At 48.2% G+C, this 20,679-nt stretch overlaps 1 protein-coding gene across 1 annotated transcript in view; it reads left to right on the top strand.

The window, feature by feature from the left end:
* The window catches only part of NSF (N-ethylmaleimide sensitive factor, vesicle fusing ATPase), a 657,569-nt gene that overhangs the window by 489,105 nt on the left and 147,785 nt on the right, over window positions 1-20,679 (top strand). The window lies entirely within an intron of this gene.

Here is a 20,679-nt window from a genome sequence, read left to right as displayed (position 1 = left end):
CAGGGTTTAAAAGGAAGATTTAAACCCTCTTTCAAAGGTGTTGGCACCGTGCGCTCTCTTGTTGGGAAGGTGCAGGGCAGTGCTCAGGGGGCTCTCAGATCCTCGGCTTTTATGCTGCGGTCAGTACATCAAGGGTTGTGCAGGGCCGGCTCTCAAGCGCCCTGTTAGATCTCATTTCAAACCTCATTAAAGATGAGAAAAGCCTCTCACCGCACAGACGACATTAAGGAGGCTGTGCTTTTTGTCTAAAAATACAAGTGATTCTTCTAAACTGAGAAGAATAGATCCTAAAGTTTCCATCTACATTGCCCCCAACTGGCCCATGTCATAAGAGCAGGTCACCAGGTGACTCTGGCCCATTATGTCTGCTACAAACCATTGTAATGTAGAACGTTAGCCCAGTTAAAGAGAACCAAAACGACCCCATCCAAAATATATACGTAAAGCGAATGCTTGCAACAGTGTCACCTGTGACATTGAGACATTTGATGACTATATTTCCTTATAAATTGTTTCAGAGCACTACATGAAAAGCATACATAGCATTCGAGAGGAATAGGTTTAGGGGTTAGAGCCCAGCCAGATTCAAGGTCTGGTCCTATATCAGGAATTATGATAAAAACAAAAAACGTTTTGGGCAGAATGCTTAAACTGATCTTGGTCAATGGTAATTATTCTGGGCTGTGTTGTAGTCCAGTTTTTTTTTTTTGCTTACTGTGTCTCTACAGACTGCCAGGCCACGCCCCTGAGCTGCCTGGCCATGCCCCCTCTGACCAGGAAGCGAAAGCACCCCTGTCAAGTTTAAGCTTAGTTGCGTCTCATCAGTGGGGTACAGCTAGATTCGAAATTTTCCACCCATGCGTCTTGATATGTATTTCTCGTGCTTAATTAAACACTAATCTAGATTACTCCATTTTCAAGAGTTTCTAGAGTTTAGTGAATAGAAGGCGGCTGGATTTTGATCGGTGTTGAGAGCAAAGACTTATAGAGTTTTGGTCCTGATCCCTGAAACGTCTTCCACCATACTTAAGTCTCCCTGAAAGCTCATTTTTTTTTTCTCGAATGTGGTGTGTAGAGGCCAACTGCAAGTCCCTTGCTGCTACCTAGTCAAGGTGTATGACCTTGGTACCAGCAGGCTTTGTACATCATGAAGAGTTCACATTTGATCCTGCAGTAGAATGGAAGTCAAAAAAGTGCTTTCGTAGGACTGAACTACAGCCAGACCTAGTTTTCATCCAACTGCTCTACCATTTTAAGACTTTTCTTCACAAAAAACAGGGACAGCTTAAACGAGCAATGGATGGGATGTTTTATATAATCGCAGCTGCTGGGACCCACTCTTAGCCGAATTCTAGCTAATCTTTACCATTACAGATTAGTTACCAACTATATGCAAATAAGTCTGGGCGCCACCGTAAAGTAATTCTGTAGCTCTAAGTGCTAGGCCGCGTCCTCTGGGAATGGGAGCATAACTGCAACCCCAGACTGGTTTCTGCCAAAAACCAAGGTGGCATTTAAGGCATCCATCCATAGGGAGCTCTAGAAGCTGGGGCCGTACTTCACCTGCAGCAGTTACCTTTCTCTTCACCTTCTCTTCTTACTTCACCCCCTGACCCAGCCTTTTGATGAGGTGTTTACTCTGTGACATTTTAAGCCATTTTTTTCTCTCTGTAAAACACAAACTTCATTACGTCTAATTTAAAAGCAACCCTAAACTACCCAAATTACCTCGAGAACAAAGCAGGGGTCTGGTACTGGAGTATCGGAGTGCAGGCCTCTCAAAGGCCCTGCTCGCCTCGCCGCAAGGCCGGGGGCTCACGTTCCACTGGAATATACAGTGACATATGTCAGGTGAAGGGAATGAGCACCCCGTGGTCGAAGTGGGGGATCTGAGGGGCACGACGCGCACATACTTTTTTCATTTAAGAAAAACAGTTCCCCTACTTTTTCATGAAAAGGCAGCCGTCCAAGGACGGTTAATTTCAAGAATTGAAATGCTTCAACTGAAGTGTAAGGCAGGGAGTCTCCTGTGGTGTGAAACCGAGGGAGCGGCTGACAGAAGCCTTCTTGTCAGGGTGTCTGCGGCCTGCTGGAAATGCGAATGTGCGCATCTGGTTAATCTGCAAATGGAAAGGGTCCTTGGAAGCGTGTACTCGCTTCAACTGATGGAATCACTGGAAGCTTTCTGAGGACACACATTTATGTTTTTTCGAGAGGTATTGTAAGAGAGCTACCAGTCAAGCTGTGAAGTCTGTGCTTTAAAAAGACAATTATTTAACAAGCATTTGCAATGCAATAGGTCTCGCATTTACGTGAGTTTGAGCTATTGGCATTGTAAATGACAATGCCTTTTATTTATATTTTGCCGTTTAAAACATAAATAAAAGGCATTGTTATTTACAATGGCAATAGCTTAAACTTGCGTAAATGCCAGACCTATTATATTGCAAATGCTTGTTTTCCCTGGGGCTGCTCCTATCTCTGGGTCTTTGCCGTCCCGCTCCTGCAAGCCAACTGTTGATGTGACACGAGAGAGACAGAGTATTTCATGCAGCCAGACCACCAATTCCAGTCAGGGGTGGGGTCCGGTGGATGGGGGTTGCTGCTAGCTGCCCCACTAATGCTTTTTTAGGATGACCCCCTTGTATCCCCTTGGTGTCTAGAAACAGGTACTAGTAATTACTACTCATTATGTATGTATGCATTTATTCATATATTATTCCTGTATCCATGAGGTTTGCATAGCGTGGGCATTGCGGGAGGGATTAGAGCACTTTATGACAGAAGAAGCACTATACCACACAGCAACAGAATTAACAATTACACCAGCGATAAATATGTATGGTGTCATGGCTCCTTACAGGGTTCAACAGTGGAGTCTCAGTCTAAGAAGAGCGGATAGGAAGAATGGAAATCAATTAAAATGTCTTTAAAAAAGGAAAGTCTTTCAACTGTTCTCTTTCTGCTTCTTTGAAAGGACGACAGCAAGCCCTGGTTGAACTGGAACCAGAGACATGCAGTTTTTACACACCGATCCTTGTAGCAGGCGCATTTCCCCCCTGAGCTATTTTCCCTGTGTTAGAATGTATGTACTCCAGCATATACAGATTTCTGCAGCAAGCTCTTCGAGTCTTAAGGCGCCGCAGTAAGACGCGATACACAAGTTACCCAAATGTCCTATATGTCACTTAAAAATGTAGCACTCTCTTTCTTCCTCCCAATACGCTGCAGTATGCGGTGGGATGCACATGTGAAAATACTACTATAAATAATGCTACTGAATTTAGCAAGTTCTCCCCAGTCTCAAAGCCCTGCAGGAAGCAGTGTTGTGCTGCCCTCGCGTGCATATTTTTATTTTTCATAGCGCTATATGATTTTGTTCTCCATCGCAAGCCTGTGAAATAAAACGTGCAATACAGAATAGTATGTACACATTTGTGTATATAGCGCTTGTTCCCGAAAATCCGTGCAGAACCGTTTGAGGCGAAGAGGCCCAAAAGTCTGCTTTTAACAGCTTAGAAAACCTGGGAATTTCCCACTGGGCACTAAAATATCAATATTGTAAAAACAATTATATATTTTGTTTCACTGTTCCCGTCAGGAACCACCGCTTTCAGTGTAGTGGGGGCCGTGACCACGAAGATGGACTCGTGTATATACTCAAACACCTTTAAAGAAACATCGCGTCGCGCTCTCTCAAGCTGATTTCTTGCAACACCAACAAACGCGCTTCAGCCACTTGGCCTCGCTCAATGTCAAATTGAAAATCAGCTTGAGAGTGCGGGACATTCCTTCAGCTGGACGGGACAATGCGTTATCTCTTTCAACTAGAAGTGTTGCCTTTATGTAACAAATACCTGGTCTCCACGGGACGCTGCTTTCACTCCATCTTCTCAATTTTAGATGCATGCGGGGGTCGAGCGAGGCCACTGCGTACGAGGTTATCAACAAAAATAAATGCTGTTGTATTAGAAGTATTTACTTTGGTTTTGACGACGCCATTGCGGCCTATCAGCTGTATTGTGAGGTACATACACATCTGCGTAACTTTTAAACTTCTGAGACTTAAAACGGACTCCTAGAGCTTAAAAATTGTTGGGCACAGGTGCTTTAATGCAGGGTATGGCGAGGTCTTTGTCGGATTTCACTTGGGAGTTTAACATACACACAGAGACAAGGAAAGGCGGGGGAGGGAGGGCAGGACCGGAAGTGGGAGGTGTTCGTGGCGAGCGGCGGAGAAAGGGCGGTCAAAATAAATGATGGACCACTTTGCGACTGAGAGCAGCACACTGTAAAATGAGAGGAATAAAGCATAATGGCGGTAAGTGGGGCTGGGGGGGCGCTTCAATGTAGGCGGCGGCAGGGGGGCTTGTATGTATGCGGCGGGGGGGCTTCTATGTATGCGGCGGCGGTGGCGGCGGGGGGGCTTGTATGTATGCGGCGGGGGGCAGGGGGGGTGTCTCTGTATGTATGTGTGCGTGCGTGTGTGTAGGTGCCTCCTGCGTGTGTGCGGGGGGGGTGCCAGTGCCAGTGAGTGGGGAGAAGTAGGGGGGGGTGCGCGCGTGTCTGTGTATGTGTGTGTGTGTGTGTGTGTGCCTTCCTGCATGCGTGTGCATGTGTGTGTTTAGGGAATCTGTGGCAGGGGACGTGCACGGCGCCGGCCTGGGCGTGCGCGCTCACGAGGTCAAATCTCGGCCTGCAAATGCGCGTGGCACTTTGCTGTCCACATTCCCCGAAAAGTAACTTCATAAGTTGTCTCGCATAGACAGCAAAAGCTTCGCTTTTGCTTTCGTCTAGCGAGACCTAAAAAAGCACTATGTACAGTCTAGCTGTTACTAAAATCTATATTTTAGAAGCACTTTTTCATCTTAAACCTTTTTGCACATTTTGTAGCAGCCTATCTTATACTGTGTGTAATGCAAGTTTAAAGTTAATAAATTACATGTTGACAGTGCTTTGTGTCACACACTTGGGATATTGCAGCACTAAAAATACACAAGTCACTATTCTCTGCTGCACCAAACTAGGATTCAGTTCTGTGGCTCTCTTGTGCAGTGCATTAACTAACAGAGGTTTCATAATGTACGCTAGTACATTTTCCCACTGATTAACATACCTTCCATTTATTTTTTATTTAGGCTGTATGTTATGTTACATCTAGTTACATAAATGTGAACAAGCGACAACATATTTTGTTTTTTTAGGCTTGCCTTTGGCTCACTCTCCCCTGCCCCCCTTGCGCGCCGCATCACAGTTTCCATACTTTTTAAAATGCACTTCGACCACTAGTGCAACCTATTGAGCCCTGAGCCCTAGCCCAGTCTGGCCGGAAACGGGCTCTTTCTATGGATAGTTTCGGTTTTCTTTTCCTTGACTTGCTGTCGAGTTGGAGGAGGCAATCTGGAGCTTTTACCAATGTGCTGAGTTGGAAATCCGGCCCGGGAGCAGTGCTGAGGAGTGTTTTCGTCCCAGGCCTACATGCTCCTCCAGGGTTTTTTCAGATTGCGGCCTCACCTGCCCATGCCAGCTCCTGCTATCGAGCCACACCATATTGTGTGTAGTGCTTTCCCAATGCACTTTTTACGGCTAAAGCATGTGCATAGTTCCTCTTCATTTGATGACAGCTCGCTCGTAGTTAATCTTCATATGATGAGAACACGTCTGTAGTTCCTTACATATGCAATGGCAGCATGTGTGCTGTTCCTCCTCATATGATGACCGCATGCTAATAGGTAATCTCCATATCATAATAGCATGCCCATAGTTGATATTCATGTGGTGATAGCCTGTCTAATGGGTCTTTGGCGTTCAGTAGTTCCTGTTTATATCAGCAGGTCTTCTTCGTGCAGTGGCAGGCTGTGTGCTCTCGGCATGTGCACAGTTCGTCGTCATGCGATGACCCCATGCCGTCCTTGGTTCATGCGGTGATACATTACCGTCGTAGCTCTCTGTGAGATGACTGCATGTTTCTAGTTCCTCTACGGGTGATGAAAGCAGTGGGTGTCTCTCACGTTCTGCTTTCTCTCATGTTAGGGGGTTATATTCGAACGGTGCAGTCTTTGAGACTTATTGCCTGGTCTTTGGGAGCTTCAGTCAGAGGTGGGCCGTGCTTTATTCTGGAAAAGAATACATCCTAGCGCCAACATGTGTCTAAGAAACTTGCTGGCGCTGTTGCAGAATGTCGGGGTGGCCAAATGCCAAGGCCGTCTAGTCTGTATGTCACATCATGCCTGTTTATCCACCAGTATACCTTTCCTACACCTACGTTGGACACGCCTGTGTTCCTTTTCATCCCTGAGTTTTCCCTTTGCCTCTGTTGTCTGTCTTTCTCTCCCTCTTCCTTTCCACCGTTGGGTCAAAGACTAATGACTAACAATGAGTCCAGTTCCCCAAAGAAGAGTGCCGGTGGGCCCCACCTGCACCCACCGGATCACATGAAGCCCTGGGGATGTGGTGGTTGTGTTGGCTGGAACAGTCTGTATTGAGGCCTCTGGCGCGATTGTGTGGAGCACCCACTACCCCGTTGTAGCATTTTGCGACAGCGGGATTCTTCCCTCGAACAGATCACCCGGGCTTCTTATTTACTTTCATTTTCATGTCAAGGGCCGCCCAGCAGCCTTGTCTGGCCGCACACTAGATACCTTGTGCCCCCTCACCTCCTCTCCTGGGCCCAAGGGGCTTTAAACAAAGCATTTCTCCGCTTTGTTGCAGTGTAACGGATACTGTTGAGCGAAGAAGATTCAGCCTCTTCAGTAAGACGCATCTCCAGGCCCAGGGCTGCCCCTGTCTGGGGACCGCAGAGGAAAGGAACCAAAGAGCAGGCTTGATCCGGCTGCCTCAGCACCGAGAGGCTGGGCAGGGGCTTGACACAGGCCCCTGCGTCACAGGTCGGCCCCAACCCTTCTGGGACCTCTTAGGGCCCCTGAACCCATCAAGGGCCTACATCGAGCCCAAGGTCAATGAATAACTGTGAGATATGGGAGACCTGGGGACCTCTCTTCACATATTGCAGGGGGTTTCATCATTTGGTGTATGCCACTGGTCTGAGACAGCGCCAACCTTGTTAGTGGGGGGCGAGGGCTAGGGGGGGGTTGGGGGGGGGGGGGGGATTTTAGAGAAGTCCAAAGATGAGGGTCCAGGAGCCTGCCCAAGCGTATTACTTGCCGATAGTTTAATAGCATTATAGCAAGAACACCTCATTTCTTTGAGTTGGGCAGTCACTAAAATTAGCAGATGGTGCCTCCTGCTATGCAAATCAGCCTCTGTTTATCAGTGGGGGGCATTTTTGTTTCAGCTGTCTGTTTATCAGGGCAATGCTGGCCGGTTAGGGCAGTGCTGGCCGGTTAGGGCAGTGCTGGCCGGTTAGGGCAGTGCTGGCCGGTTAGGGCAGTGCTGGCCGGTTAGGGCAATGCTGGCCGGTTAGGGCAATGCTGGCCGGTTAGGGCAATGCTGGCCGGTTAGGGCAATGCTGGCCGGTTAGGGCAATGCTGGTCGGTTAGGGCAATGCTGGTCGGTTAGGGCAATGCTGGTCGGTTAGGGCAATGCTGGTCGGTTAGGGCAATGCTGGTCTAATAGGGCAATGCTGGTCTAATAGGGCAATGCTGGTCTAATAGGGCAATGCTGGTCTAATAGGGCAATGCTGGTCTATTAGTGCGATGCTGGTCTATTAGGGAAATCTTGGTCTTTTAGGGCAGTGCTGGTCTATTAGGGCAATACCGGTCAATTAGGGCAATTCCGGGCAATTCGGGCAAGGTTGGTCTATTAGGGCAATGCTGGTCTATTAGGGCAGTGCTGGTCTGTTAGGGCAGTGCTGGTCTGTTAGGGCAGTGCTGGTCTGTTAGGGCAGTGCTGGTCTGTTAGGGCAGTGCTGGTCTGTTAGGGCAGTGCTGATCTGTTAGGGCAGTGCTGGTCTGTTAGGGCAGTGCTGGTCTGTTAGGGCAGTGCTGGTCTGTTAGGGCAGTGCTGGTCTGTTAGGGCAGTGCTGGTCCATTAGGGCAATGCCGGTCCATTAGGGCAATGCCGGTCCATTAGGGCAATGCCGGTCCATTAGGGCAATGCCGGTCAATTAGGGCAATGCCGGTATAATAGGGCAATGCCGGTATAATAGGGCAATGCTGGTCTAATAGGGCAATGCTGGTCTAATAGGCCAATGCTGGTCTATTAGTGTGATGCTGGTCTATTAGGGAAATGTTGGTCTTTATGGGTAGTGCTGGTCTATTAGGGCAATACCGGTCAATTAGGGCAATTCCGGTCAATTAGGGCAATTCCAGTCGATTCGGGCAATGTTGATCTATTAGGGCAATGCTGGTCTATTAGGGCAATGCTGGTCTATTAGGGCAATGCTGGTCTATTAGGGAAATTTTGGTCTAGTTGGGCAGTGCCGGTCTATTAGGGCAGTGCTGGTCTGTTAGGGCAATTCCGGTCAATTCGGGCAATGTTGGTCTATTAGGGCAATGCTGGTCTATTAGGGAAATGTTGGTCTATTAGGGCAATGCTGGTCTATTAGGGAAATGTTAGTCTATTTTGGCAGTGCTGGTCTATTAGGGCAATGCTGGTCTAATAGGGCAATGCTGGTCTAATAGGGCAATGCTGGTCTATTAGGGCAATGCTGGTCTATTAGGGCAATGCTGGTCTAATAGGGCAATGCTGGTCTAATAGGGCAATGCTGGTCTATTAGTGCGATGCTGGTCTATTAGGGAAATGTTGGTCTTTATGGGTAGTGCTGGTCTATTAGGGCAATACCGGTCAATTAGGGCAATTCCGGTCAATTAGGGCAATTCCAGTCGATTCGGGCAATGTTGCTCTATTAGGGCAATGCTGGTCTATTAGGGAAATTTTGGTCTATTAGGGCAGTGCTGGTCTATTAGGGCAGTGCTGGTCTGTTAGGGCAATGCCGGTCTGTTAGGGCAATGCCGGTCAATTAGGGCAATGCCGGTCAATTAGGGCAATGCCGGTCAATTAGGGCAATGCCGGTCAATTAGGGCAATGCCGGTCAATTAGGGCAATGCCGGTCATTTGGGCAATTCCGGTCAATTCGGGCAATGTTGGTCTATTAGGGCAATGCTGGTCTATTAGGGAAATGTTAGTCTATTTTGGCAGTGCTGGTCTGTTAGGGCAGTGCTGGTCTAGTAGGGCAATGCTGGTCTATTAGGGAAATGTTGGTCTATTTTTTTTAAATTTTTTTTTTTTTAAATAGACCTTTATTGTCCAACATACATTGTACACAGCATGTAGCTTACAACCCAGCCGGGCCAGCTGCGAGGAATGAAGCATTGTATTGGAAATGGTAAGTAAACACAGCTGTAAGGCCGACAACCCTGGGGTTCGGCAGCGTACGTTAGCATTTCACGACATTGTGCTTTCATAGAACCATTCAGTGTTACAAAAGTGTGTGGTCTACTCAGTTTTCCATATGTAGTTTATGAGGTCAGATTTGTGATTTTGGGCTGGCACTCCTCAGTGGTTCAGTTTCGGGTGATGCCACCATATCTTTCGCGCGTCATGTGGAAGGGCATCAATGTGGGTCAGCCTTCAAGTGAGCGGGGTGTAATATGAATGAGTGGCCAGGTTGCATAGTATCTAAGCGTGTTGGGAGCTCGTGGTCGCCATGCTCGCCCACCCTGTCGAAAGGTACCGCCAGTGTTCGCGACACTTAGATAATGCGCCTAGGCCCTGGCTGTGACGCCCTAAGGCCGTACAAAGCGTGAAAATGCAAAGTGGTATCGGTATGGGCATGGTCTAAAAGGAAAATAGAACTGGTTCATGAACGAACTATAAAACAGTAACAGAAATTATATAGAAGGCAGGTAGGGGTGGATAGGGGCAGAGAGAGCCATATTGTCGGGAGGAGGAGGTGTGGAGCCAGTGTGGCAGTCGTGTCCGATGAGGCGAGCAGGCGGGAAACCGGGGGGGGGCGGAGAAAGTCAGGTCCTAAGCGCGGCAAGGGCACGGGGGGGGTCTGTAGGGCCTACTGGCACGCTAGTTCGGCGCGATCTCACAGGAGTCGGGTCTGTGCTGCAGCGCCGCGTGTGTCGGCGCATGAAGGGAAATGTTGGTCTGTTAGGGCAGTGCTGGTCTGTTAGGGCAGTGCTGGTCTGTTAGGGCAGTGCTGGTCTGTTAGGGCAGTGCTGGTCTGTTAGGGCAGTGCTGGTCTGTTAGGGCAATGCCGGACTATTAGGGCAATGCTGTTCTATTAGGGCAATGCTGGTCTATTAGGGCAATGCTGGTCTATTAGGGCAATGCTGGCCTATTAGGACCATGCTGGTCTATTAGGGCAATGCTGGTCTATTAGGGCAATGCTGGTCACAGAGCACTCTGGTATTCATAATTCTTTTATGCTCCGTCCTGGGAGAGGCCCAATAAACTCCGATAATTTGGATGTTTACGGAGAGGCCCACAACACTTTGTCTATTACTACTTGCAACAGCATTAGGACTATTTAAATGTATGATTTCAGGCTCCAAGGCGAGTAGGCCAGATTATCAAGACTGGTCTTGGATAGCAGCCCCATTGGCTACCAGCAGTGCTGTTTCATCGTGGGTGGGGGTGGGGGTGGGGGGGCCGCCTGAATATTGTTGTGTCCATCTTTCCCAGCAGCTGCTGTGGACTTCTGTGAGCCTCAATGGAGTAATAAAATGGGTGCTTCCTGTATGGACTGCTTGTATTTTGTCATAACCTGTTTTTCTATTGTGGATCCTTGTGTTGGGAGGACATATGCTTTGGTGGTGGACCTATATAACTCGTGGCACCTCACTTTGTAGGCACCTTCAATATAAGGCCGGATGCATTTAGTTCTCCCTCGTTAGAGCACTGTAAGAACATCATCCCAAAATGTCAGTGTGAGAAAGTGCCATCTTTCTTGCCTTGGTATGCCCCCACTTTTTTTTGAACTGCTGATGTGCTTTGACTGAGTGTGCCGTGGGTTCCTGCCAACCAGGTACCCAGGGCCTGTGTTCCTTCCCTAAAACTGCTGAAACTAAAAACCCAATTGGCATCTCTGGCCACCTGTCAGCCCCTAGTAAATGGTACCCTAGGTACCCAGGGCATGGTGACCAAAGAAGACCCCTGAGGGCTGCAGCACTTATTGGGCCACCCTCAGGGGCCCTGTACCCTGGCACCCACACACTGCCTTTGCAGGCTGAGTGCCTAAGTACATAACTAAACCAAGAGTTGACATGGCACACATCCCTGTGTGCCATGCCCGCAAACCCACTGCCCTGGCTTACATCAGTCACCCCTCTAGCTGGGTGCCCTATGCCAGAGGTGTGGGCACAGGTTCAGGAGCCCTGTGCCCCTACAGTACCCAGGGCCATTCCTGGGCACTGTAAGTGCAGTGATGCCATTAAGAGTATATGGTGCTGGGAGGTTGTCATTACGAACTCCACAGCACCACGATGGCTACACCGAATACTGACAAGTTTGGTACCAAACTTCTTAGCACATTAAACCCGCACTGATGCCAGTGTGGGATTTATTGTACAATGCACCAGAGGGCATCTTAGAGATACCCTCTGAAAACCTAACCTACAATCCACGTCTGGGCTGAGTAGCTGCAGAGGCTTATATAAACAACAACTGTGGAGAGAGGGTCCAAGGGAAATTTTTAAAGACCTATCACAGATACGTCCCCCGACAAAGACAATGTATACAAACCAAAATATAACTGTGGGTCTAAATTCTACTGCTCGTGTTTCCTGGGTCTGACCAAGGGACTCCTTCAACAAGAAAAGGATCTAAATGGCAACTAAACCAAAACGAGATACTCTCAAAGTGTGAGAGTACCCATCAGTTATCGTCCTGTACCGCCCTTATCATCTGGGCCTCTTCACTCAAAGAAGAGTATGGCGTACAACCCCTCCTGAGATGTTCAGAAGAGGGGTGGGTGTCCCAGTGTGATATCTATATATAACAGTAAAAAGACGTGTACTGGTAACTGGAAGGCAGTGCGTGTGATAAAGTGATGTGCAATATGTGAAAAGGGATTATATTGACCTTACCCATTGGATAACAATGAGCGCTCAAGGGCTCAAGAGCACCCTGCACCCAGCCGCCCGAGTGCAGCTGGCTGTGCCACCTTTGCCCTACCCTACTTCCCCCTTGCCCTGAGCAAGTGACCAGGAGCCAAGCTCCCACAGCCGCGTGGCCTGCTAGCCAGCAGCCACCAACCGAAGGCCCCCTTTCCCCCATTGGATATCCTTGGGCCTACCTACCTCTGCACCCGGCCGGCCCTGCGCTGCTGGGGCGGAACAGACAGTACTTACCTGACCCTAGTGTACCCCTGAGTCTATACCCGGAACCTTAACTTCACCAGCCATGTACTCGCCTGAAAACCGGTAACTCACTTACCTGCCATTGGGTAACATTGACCCATTTATGACTCGAAAATTTTCTAAGTGTGAAGTTTTGAAAACTTCAAATATTCACATAAAATCAGCCGAAGTCCGAATTCCGAAATACTGCAAGTAGGCGAGAAGCCAGTACTGTACCTTGCAGCCCAGTACTGAACCGCAAAAGTAATCCTTACCGGGTTTACTAGTAAACTGTATTTTCTCCATAGGAACCCATTTTCTGCTTTTCTATGAAATTTCTTCTAAGTGTCTACTTTTGAAAACTTTAAATATTCTTTAAAAATCGTACGAAATACTGAAACGCAATTACCTACCTGTTTTAAGTTCAGACCCCAGTGCTGGCCCTAGAAGCCCAGTACTGGATTACAAAAGTAACGCGATCATACTTTACCTGCAACCGGAATTTTCTCCCATTGAATAACATTGCCAGATTGTCATTCAAAAGTTTCTAAGTGTGGACTTTTAAAACCGCTTTATATTCATGAAAATTCACCACAGTAACTAAAACGTTTTTGCTAATCTGGTTTCAGCTTAGACCCCAGGACTGAATCTAGGATCTAGTCCTGGAACTACTAAAGTAATCTGTACTGTAATCAACTGTACATTTAAGGTAACAATCCATTGAGCTCAATGCTAAAGTGTGCCTAGACTTGAGTTGCCTTCAGCAACTCCTGTACCTATTGTGTTCACCAACGTTATTGCTTCCTTGCAAAGTAATTACATGAGAGTTCTCATATCTAGCAAAGTATATTTTTATGCCTGTTGGTTCTAAAAATAAAACAACCATATATTTGGATATAAAAATCATTGGCCAGGAGTTCAGTCTTTGAGTGTGTGAAATCCTTTGCTGACTGAGTGTGTACAACAAATGCTTTGCACTGCCCTCTGGCACTGCCTTACTGCTTGACCAAGCTATCACTTTTGAGAGTAAGGTCAGTCCTGACTTTAACCTCTGTTATACCTTTGGGGTTTGTGGACTCTATACACACTGTACTTCATTATTGTCCAGTGTATGTATAGAGCCACTTTCTCACAGGCAGGAAATTATCTTCTTCAGATTGTGATGTCCATGTGTGGTTTTCTTTGCTGCCACCCTGACCAGGAAGTGTCCTCAGTTTTGTGCATACACCATCCTTCCAGTTTCGTGTGGGTATGGGGGGGTGCCTACAAGTACAACTGGTTACATGGTCGACTTGTCTAAATCCCACTGAATCCGCTTCTGTCGAAGGTCCTACAGAAGGTGCGGGAGAACTGAGTACAACTTATTCTGATTAGTGCAGACTGGACGAGGAGGATTTGGTTCTCCAATATTTTGGCAGTCAGCAGGCAGTCCCCTGTTCTCCCAGACATGGTGGGCTTCCTTTGGCAACAGAATGGTGGGATTCTGCCTTGCAATCCTCTAATGCTGTGGCTGCACTTCTGGAGATTGAGCTCTATGTGCTAGAGACCTTCTGTTTAGCAAAAGAAGTAGTAGAGTTCATCTTAATTATCAGAAAACTTGCAACAGAATCCATCTGTACGGACTGATGGATAAGGTTTACTGCATAGTAAGAGTCAGAAGGATCTGATGTAGACTTTTAGCTGCAGATTCCTTACTCTAGAATTATCCCCAGGTGTCAGACTGGATCTGGAATTTAGTTGTGAGCAGTACCACTGTGCGCCAGTAGATGGCGTCATTCGGCTCCGCATGGTAACATTGGCATCTGCGTCAAAAGTGACGTTTGTGATGCCTATATAAGCTCCACCCAGGCGTGCTGACGTTTTCGCACCAGCCAGCACAGTTCTGGAAAGAGCTATCCCGTAGTCATTTTGACAAGTTTTTTAAAAAGTTTTGTCGAACTCTTTTTTGAGGTTTACCTCCTGGTGTGGCAGTAATGTCCTCCAAGAAGGCTGACTTCAAGCCCTGTTGTGCCTTTCATGACAAATGTCGGTAACAGACCCACACTTTGTATGCCTTTGGTGCCTCGAGTGGCATCAGGACCCAAATGCCTGCTCCAACTGCTGTGCCATGCACCCGAAGGCCTTGAGGCAGCGCTCCCTCAAGCTTATAGTGGCTCAACCTGCGATGCTGCGACTATCATGGTACCAATCTAGACGAAGGTCTCAGGAGCTGTCTCAGTGCCAGAGGTCCTCATAGCATTCAAAGTCGTCTAGCCATTCAGGTAAGTCCAAGTCCTACAAAAATAAGAAGTCAAAGCATGCTTCGAATTCATGTTGGCTGACGAGACGAGGGAGTGTCCCACTCGAGGACTGGCTCCGCAGTTGAACCAGCGACTGGGATGGCTCCGCTCCTCCTAGAGTTTCCGGGAGCCAGAGCAACCCCTGCCCAATTGAGAGTTTTATGAGGTCATCCACCTCCTCTTTGGGCGGACTGTTCCCTCCAGCATGCCTTCCGGCCCGCAGGTTCAAGAAGCGCCTATACTGGATTTCACGTTGGCGGCTCCAGTGCCAGTCAGGCCCCAAGGATCTACAAGTGGATCTGGTCTTACCACCTCAAACTTCACCAGCGCCAATCCTGAAGCAGATGCTCCCAGCGCCATCCACCAGCAGCGCCATCCCCATTCTCATCCATGACTCTGAGGGGCATCATCCGACGCCGGCAGCACCTGGGGCCATGCCTTTCAGGCCGAAGTCCTAACCTTATGGGCTTGGACTCTGGGAGGATTGGGAGGGGGTGGCTGGACCCTGAAGAATGCCAACCTTATGAAGAACTGGACTGGGCTGAGGATCTGGGTGAAGCCAGTGGACTGGATACTTCTCCAGATACTGGTATGCTTTTTACATCTACCATGCCTATGGAGGAGGGAGCTTCATTCGCAATGGTGTTGTGGAGGGCAGCTGAAGTCCTGGACCGTAGCTTGTCCTCGGTGGCAGTCAAGACTAATGTCTTAACGGAAGTACTTCAGCTGGGAGTGTCCCCATCAGAACCGCTTCTCCCTTTCAATGAGGCACTTACTGAAGTACTTCTAAGGATTTAGTCTGAGCCCAGCACAGGGGCTCCTGTGAACAGGACAATGGCCCGCCGCCACTTCCCACTCCAGGGGACCCAAATTTCCTCACCCAACACACACCCTACCCCAAAGAGCTTGGTGGTCCAGGCCTCCACGTCTCACATAAACACTGGTGCATTCCCTACCGCCCCCTGGCCCCACCCCACTCCAGACAGGCAATCCAAGAGGCTGGACAATCTTGGAAAGAAGATGTTTTCTTCTGCCAGCCTGGCACTGCGGTCAGTGAATACAGCATGCCTTTTGGGCTGCTATTCCCACATGCTGTGTGATACAGTTGCGCAGGTGCTGCCAACTGTCCTGTAGGAGGCCCAGGCCGTGCCCTCCCAGGCTGTTGCTGATGGTTCGCCAGCCGTTGTGGAATTGAAATCACGGTTTTACTAGACAGAGCGGTTTCATTCACAGTGGCCCTGCGACGCCATGCCTAGTTGAGGATGACTGGCTTTTCTGAGGATGTCCAGCCTCACTCATGCTCTTTGATGGCTCCCATCTCTTAGGAGTGAAGGCGTATTCGGCACTGTAGCACTTTATGGACAGCAGGGCTACAGCCAGATCCTTGGGCTTTTCTATGACCCCTCGTTACCGTCAATCTGCCTTTCGCGGTCACGGAAGAGGGATGCAACCTCATCTTTACTCATCCATTCCACACTGCTTGCAAGTTTTCCAGCCTCTGCATGGCCATGGATGCGGTTTTTACCTGCCCCCTGGGTTGGATGGCCAGCGGTCGGGTCAGTTCACAAGCCTCTTGCAGCTTCCAAATCCTCCTAGTCTGCCCACTTATAATCATGGGCTTCCAGTAGACGGCAGGATTCGTCTTCACCTGCCCCGCTGGCAGTCCATAACATCAGGCAGGTGGGTTTTGCAGATTATCTGAAGGGGCTACTCCCTCCCCTTCGAGACTACCTCTCCTTGTATGCCACTTACTTAAGAAAGGCAGACAGAGGACCACTTATGTCTTCTCCGCCAGGATGTGATGACTCTTTTGGCCAAAGGAGCGATTAAGAGAGTGCAGGTATCAGAAGTAGGTCATGGTTGCTATTCTCACTCATTTCTGGTGCCCAAGGATGGAAGCCTTTGTCATATCATCGACCTACGCACTCTCAATTTCTTCTTGAGAAATTAAAGATGCCCCCTCTGGCTTAAATCCTACCTGCCCTGGGCGGTAGTGTTGGACTTGCAGGATGCATAGATCCACATTCCCATTCTGCCTGCCCATGGGTGTTACCTGCTGTTCACGGTGGGCCATGAGTTACTTTCAGTTTACTCTGCTCTGTTTTGGCCACACCTGCGCCCCTTGCGTGTTCACCAAGGTGATGGTGGTGGTTGCAGCCCGTCTGCGGAGATTATGACGTCACACCTGACTCCCTCTTAGACGCTCCCTTTCATCAGAGCTGTTCTGGACATGGTACAGGTGTGGGCCTATTGTCCCGAATGGCGATTCCAGGATATTCAGCCTATGTTACCAAAGGATCAGCCTCTATCCTGAATTTCAGTGAGACCTGTCTCTGAGGCTGCTGGGCATCATGGTCTCCTGCATCTTGCTTGAGACACATGCCCTTTGGCATATGCTGGCTCCGCAGTGGGACCTGAAGTTCCAGTGGGCACATCATCCGGGGAATCTCTCACACATGGTTTAGATCTCGAAGGGAATTGCAAAAGACCTGCAGTGGTGGCTTTCAAACTTCAGTTGGGTCAGTGGCAGGCCCCTCTCCCTTCCCCTGCCAGATATGACAGTGGTTACAGATGCTTCTCTCCTGGGATGGGGCGGCCATCTGAAAGAGGTGGAGGTCAGAGGACTCTTGTTTACGGCGGACTCCGGATTCCATATTAACCTGTTGGAGCTCCGAGTGATCCGATTGGCATTGAAGACCTTTCTACCCTCCACCCAGGGAAGGCTAATGCAAATGTTCATGGAAAATACCACCACCATGTGGTACTGCAACAAACAGGATAGGTTTATCAAGAGGCATGAGGACATGACTGGAACGTCACAGAATTTCCCTGGTGGTTCAACACGTGGTGGGCTCTCGGAACGCCCGGGTGGACAAACTCAGACGCCGATTCCTCATGAATCATGATTGACCTCTCCATTCAGAGGTGGTGCAAGGTCTTTTTCAACAGTGCGAATAGCCTTGGTGAGATCTGTTTGCCACCAATGAGAATGTGCAAGCTCAGTTCTGTGCACTGGAGTTTCCAAGGCGGCTCTCACTCACAAAAGCTTTTCATCTCGAATGGAGCACAGCCTCCTAAATGCCTTAACGTCCAAACTATTCCTGGCCAGAGGTCTCAAGAAGATCAAGAATGACCGGGCCCAAGTCATCCTTGTAGCTCTGGATTGGGCACAGAGAGTCTGGTATCCCAAGCTGGGGAGAGGAGTTGGCCTAACGGCTAGGGCGCTCGACCTCGGACCTGGGGATCTGGGTTTGAGTCTCGGTAACGACGCCAAAACCTCCTGTGATTCTGGGCAAATCACTTAATCTCCCCGTGCCTAAAATGAATGTGTGTCCGTACTCATGTAACGTAACTGGTGCTATGTAAAGCGCTCTGATACCTGATTCGGTTCGGGTCTAATTCGCGCTATATAAAACTCTGCAAAGAAAAGAAAAAAAAAAGATGTTGAGCATGGTCATTGGTCCTCCAATTGGGCTACCCCTTCGGGGGGCTCTTCTGTCGCAGCAGCAGGGGAGGTTTCTCCACCAGAGCCTGTCAAAGCTCGGCCTTCTTGCGTGGAGATCGAATGGCAACAGTTGATGGCTTTCGAGCTTCTGCCCGAAGTCTGAAAAGTTATTTTGGCAGCTAGGCTTCCCTTTACTAAGATGGTTTAAATTTTTGGTATGTTCAGAAAGACACATTGATACTCTGTCTATCCCCCTTTCTCAGGCGCTCCGGTTTGTTCTTTCCATTGCCCAGCAGGGCTCTGCTCTGGGCACTGTTAAGGGATATCTATCTGTAATCTCTGCTTTTCTTCGGTTTCCTGACCAACCTCTCCTTTTCCAATCCCCTATTGATCATAAGTTTTTGATAGGTTTGCAAAATATGTTCCATCACACTCCTTTCGTTATGCCCCAGTGGGATCTCAATCTCGCCCTCTCCTTCCTTATAAATGCTCCATTTGAGCCTTTGCACAATTGTCCACTCAGGCTTCTTACCATCAAGACAGCCATTCTCGTGGCGGTAACATCTGCCCGGAGGGTCAGTGAGCTACATGCCTCATCACCCAAGCCTCCTCTTCTTAACAAGACAAACTGGTGCTTCGTACTAGGCTTCCTTTTTTTTAAAGTGGTCATGTAGGTCAAATCATCTTTCTGCCTACTTTTTGTGTCCTGCCTCAACCTTCCAAGGAAGAGGAGTGACTCCACCATCTGGACCCCCCAAAAAAGTGTTGTCATTACACCTTGACCATGCACGAGAGATCCGGATGGAAGACAAACTCTTCATGGGGTATGTCGGAGCAAAGAAGGGCAAGGCTGTGCAGAAGTGGACCATTTCTAGATGGATTCTGCTCTGCTTTATAATCTGCTATGCATTAACTAAGATGCAACCGCCTGAAGGTTTGCATAGTCATTCCACCAGAGCTAAAGCTGCAGCTGCTGCATTAGCTCGCATAGTTCTGGTCCTGGATATCTTCCAGAGAGCAACGTGGGCCTCATTGCACACATTCACCTAACGTTACTGTCTGGATAGTCAGGTCCATAGAGAGGGGCATTTTGCCTGTTCGGTCCTGCAGGACCTCCTCATTTAAAATTGGGCCGCAGACCCACCTTCGGGGAGGTATTGCTTGGGTATTTATTCTAAGGCAAGGAATCTGCTGCTATAAGTACTTACATTCTGTAACGCCTATCTAGCCGCAGATTTCTTACGACTTTCCCATCCTCCCCGCTTTGCAAACGGTTTTCTAGGGACAGGGTTTTTTCCCTTTCAGGGCCCTAGTTTTCCACCCCAGTGGTCAGTGTACTTAGTAGCTCCTCGCTTCTGGCATGGAAAGTTGTGAAAAGTAACAGACATCAGCACGCCTGGATGGTGCCTATATAGGCAACGCAAGCATCTCTTCACATTACGCCAACAAAACTACAAGGTGCCAAACAGCGCCACTATCCTGTGCGCAGAGGTACTGCTCACAAAAAATGTATGGATCCAGTCTAACGCCTGGAGATAGTTTTAATGTAAAGAATTTGCCGCTAGAGTGAGTCTCACCAGATGAGGCATTACCAAAGGAAAATAACTTGCTCTTTTAATCTTTTCTTGTAATTTCTTTACGTTAGTCTATGCTTCATGCTATCCTTTGCCAGCAAGGCTTGAAAGATGCCACTATAAAAGGACATTTGGCTATCTTTCCCACTTTCAGGCATCTCATGGCCAACCTTCTTAATCAAAGAAAAAATGTAAATAAAGGTAGGTAACCTTTTCTTTACAGTTAATGAGGACATGTTTGTCACTGGTTATGCAGCATAAACAAGCATTCATAAACCATTTTCTGCCATTAGCAGTTTGGGCATAACTAACACATTTTAGAAAACTCCTTTTCTGTGCATAATAAAGTGTTTTGATGCATTTTGTTGAGCTTACATGCGTGTTTTTCACATAGGCACTATGAAACACACTTAGCTTAGATGGTACTAATAAATATGAGTTTTGGGTATATAGCATGGGAACCTGTGAATTATTCCCCCATAATGAAAGATTACTTTGCCAGGGTAAGCGACATTGACTACAAGGGTTAGTAAATTTGAGGTCTTTGGGTTTATGAGCATTCACTGTTTTTCTCTGTTGATAAAGTGGTACTTGGAATGGAAGTATCCCAGGGTATTTGCGGGGATTTTCACCTGAATCAGTCCGTTCCTTTTTTATAATTTCTCCAAAGCCTCACATTCCGAGAGTGGTAGAGGCTATCCTAAAACTTTAAGATTTGCCCTTAGGCTTTCTGTAGACCGAACTGGTTACAAGAGAAGCTCTCTGTAACTGTTGGTCACTGATAATGAATATGCTGCTCCCAAAGAAAACGTTTCAGTCCTCTGCCTCCAGACGGGAAGTATCCTACATCATACACCTGGACCAAGTAGCAGGTAGTGTTAAAAGGGCAAGGAAGCATGCTTTAACATGCAGTGCCTAACTAGCAAAGTCAGCTGATCGATATAGAAATGAGCAGCTGCCACAGAAACATTAAAGCATTGGCAAAGCCACTTGGTCTCGCCTTTGCAAGAGCTAGTGGCTTTGCCTCTGTGCTTTAGCCTTGTTGTACACCAGTGTGGCTGCAAAAGCTGTTGCTACTATGCCCTCAAATAAGCACTGTAGTCTTCAGCCAGAACCATATAGTTTAAATTAAA

The sequence above is a fragment of the Lissotriton helveticus genome, chromosome 5_1 (genome assembly GCF_964261635.1).
Source record: "Lissotriton helveticus chromosome 5_1, aLisHel1.1, whole genome shotgun sequence".
Classification (NCBI taxonomy): domain Eukaryota; kingdom Metazoa; phylum Chordata; class Amphibia; order Caudata; family Salamandridae; genus Lissotriton; species Lissotriton helveticus.
The sequence above is the reverse complement of the archived record's forward strand: the minus strand, read 5'-3'. Positions and strand labels throughout refer to the sequence as shown.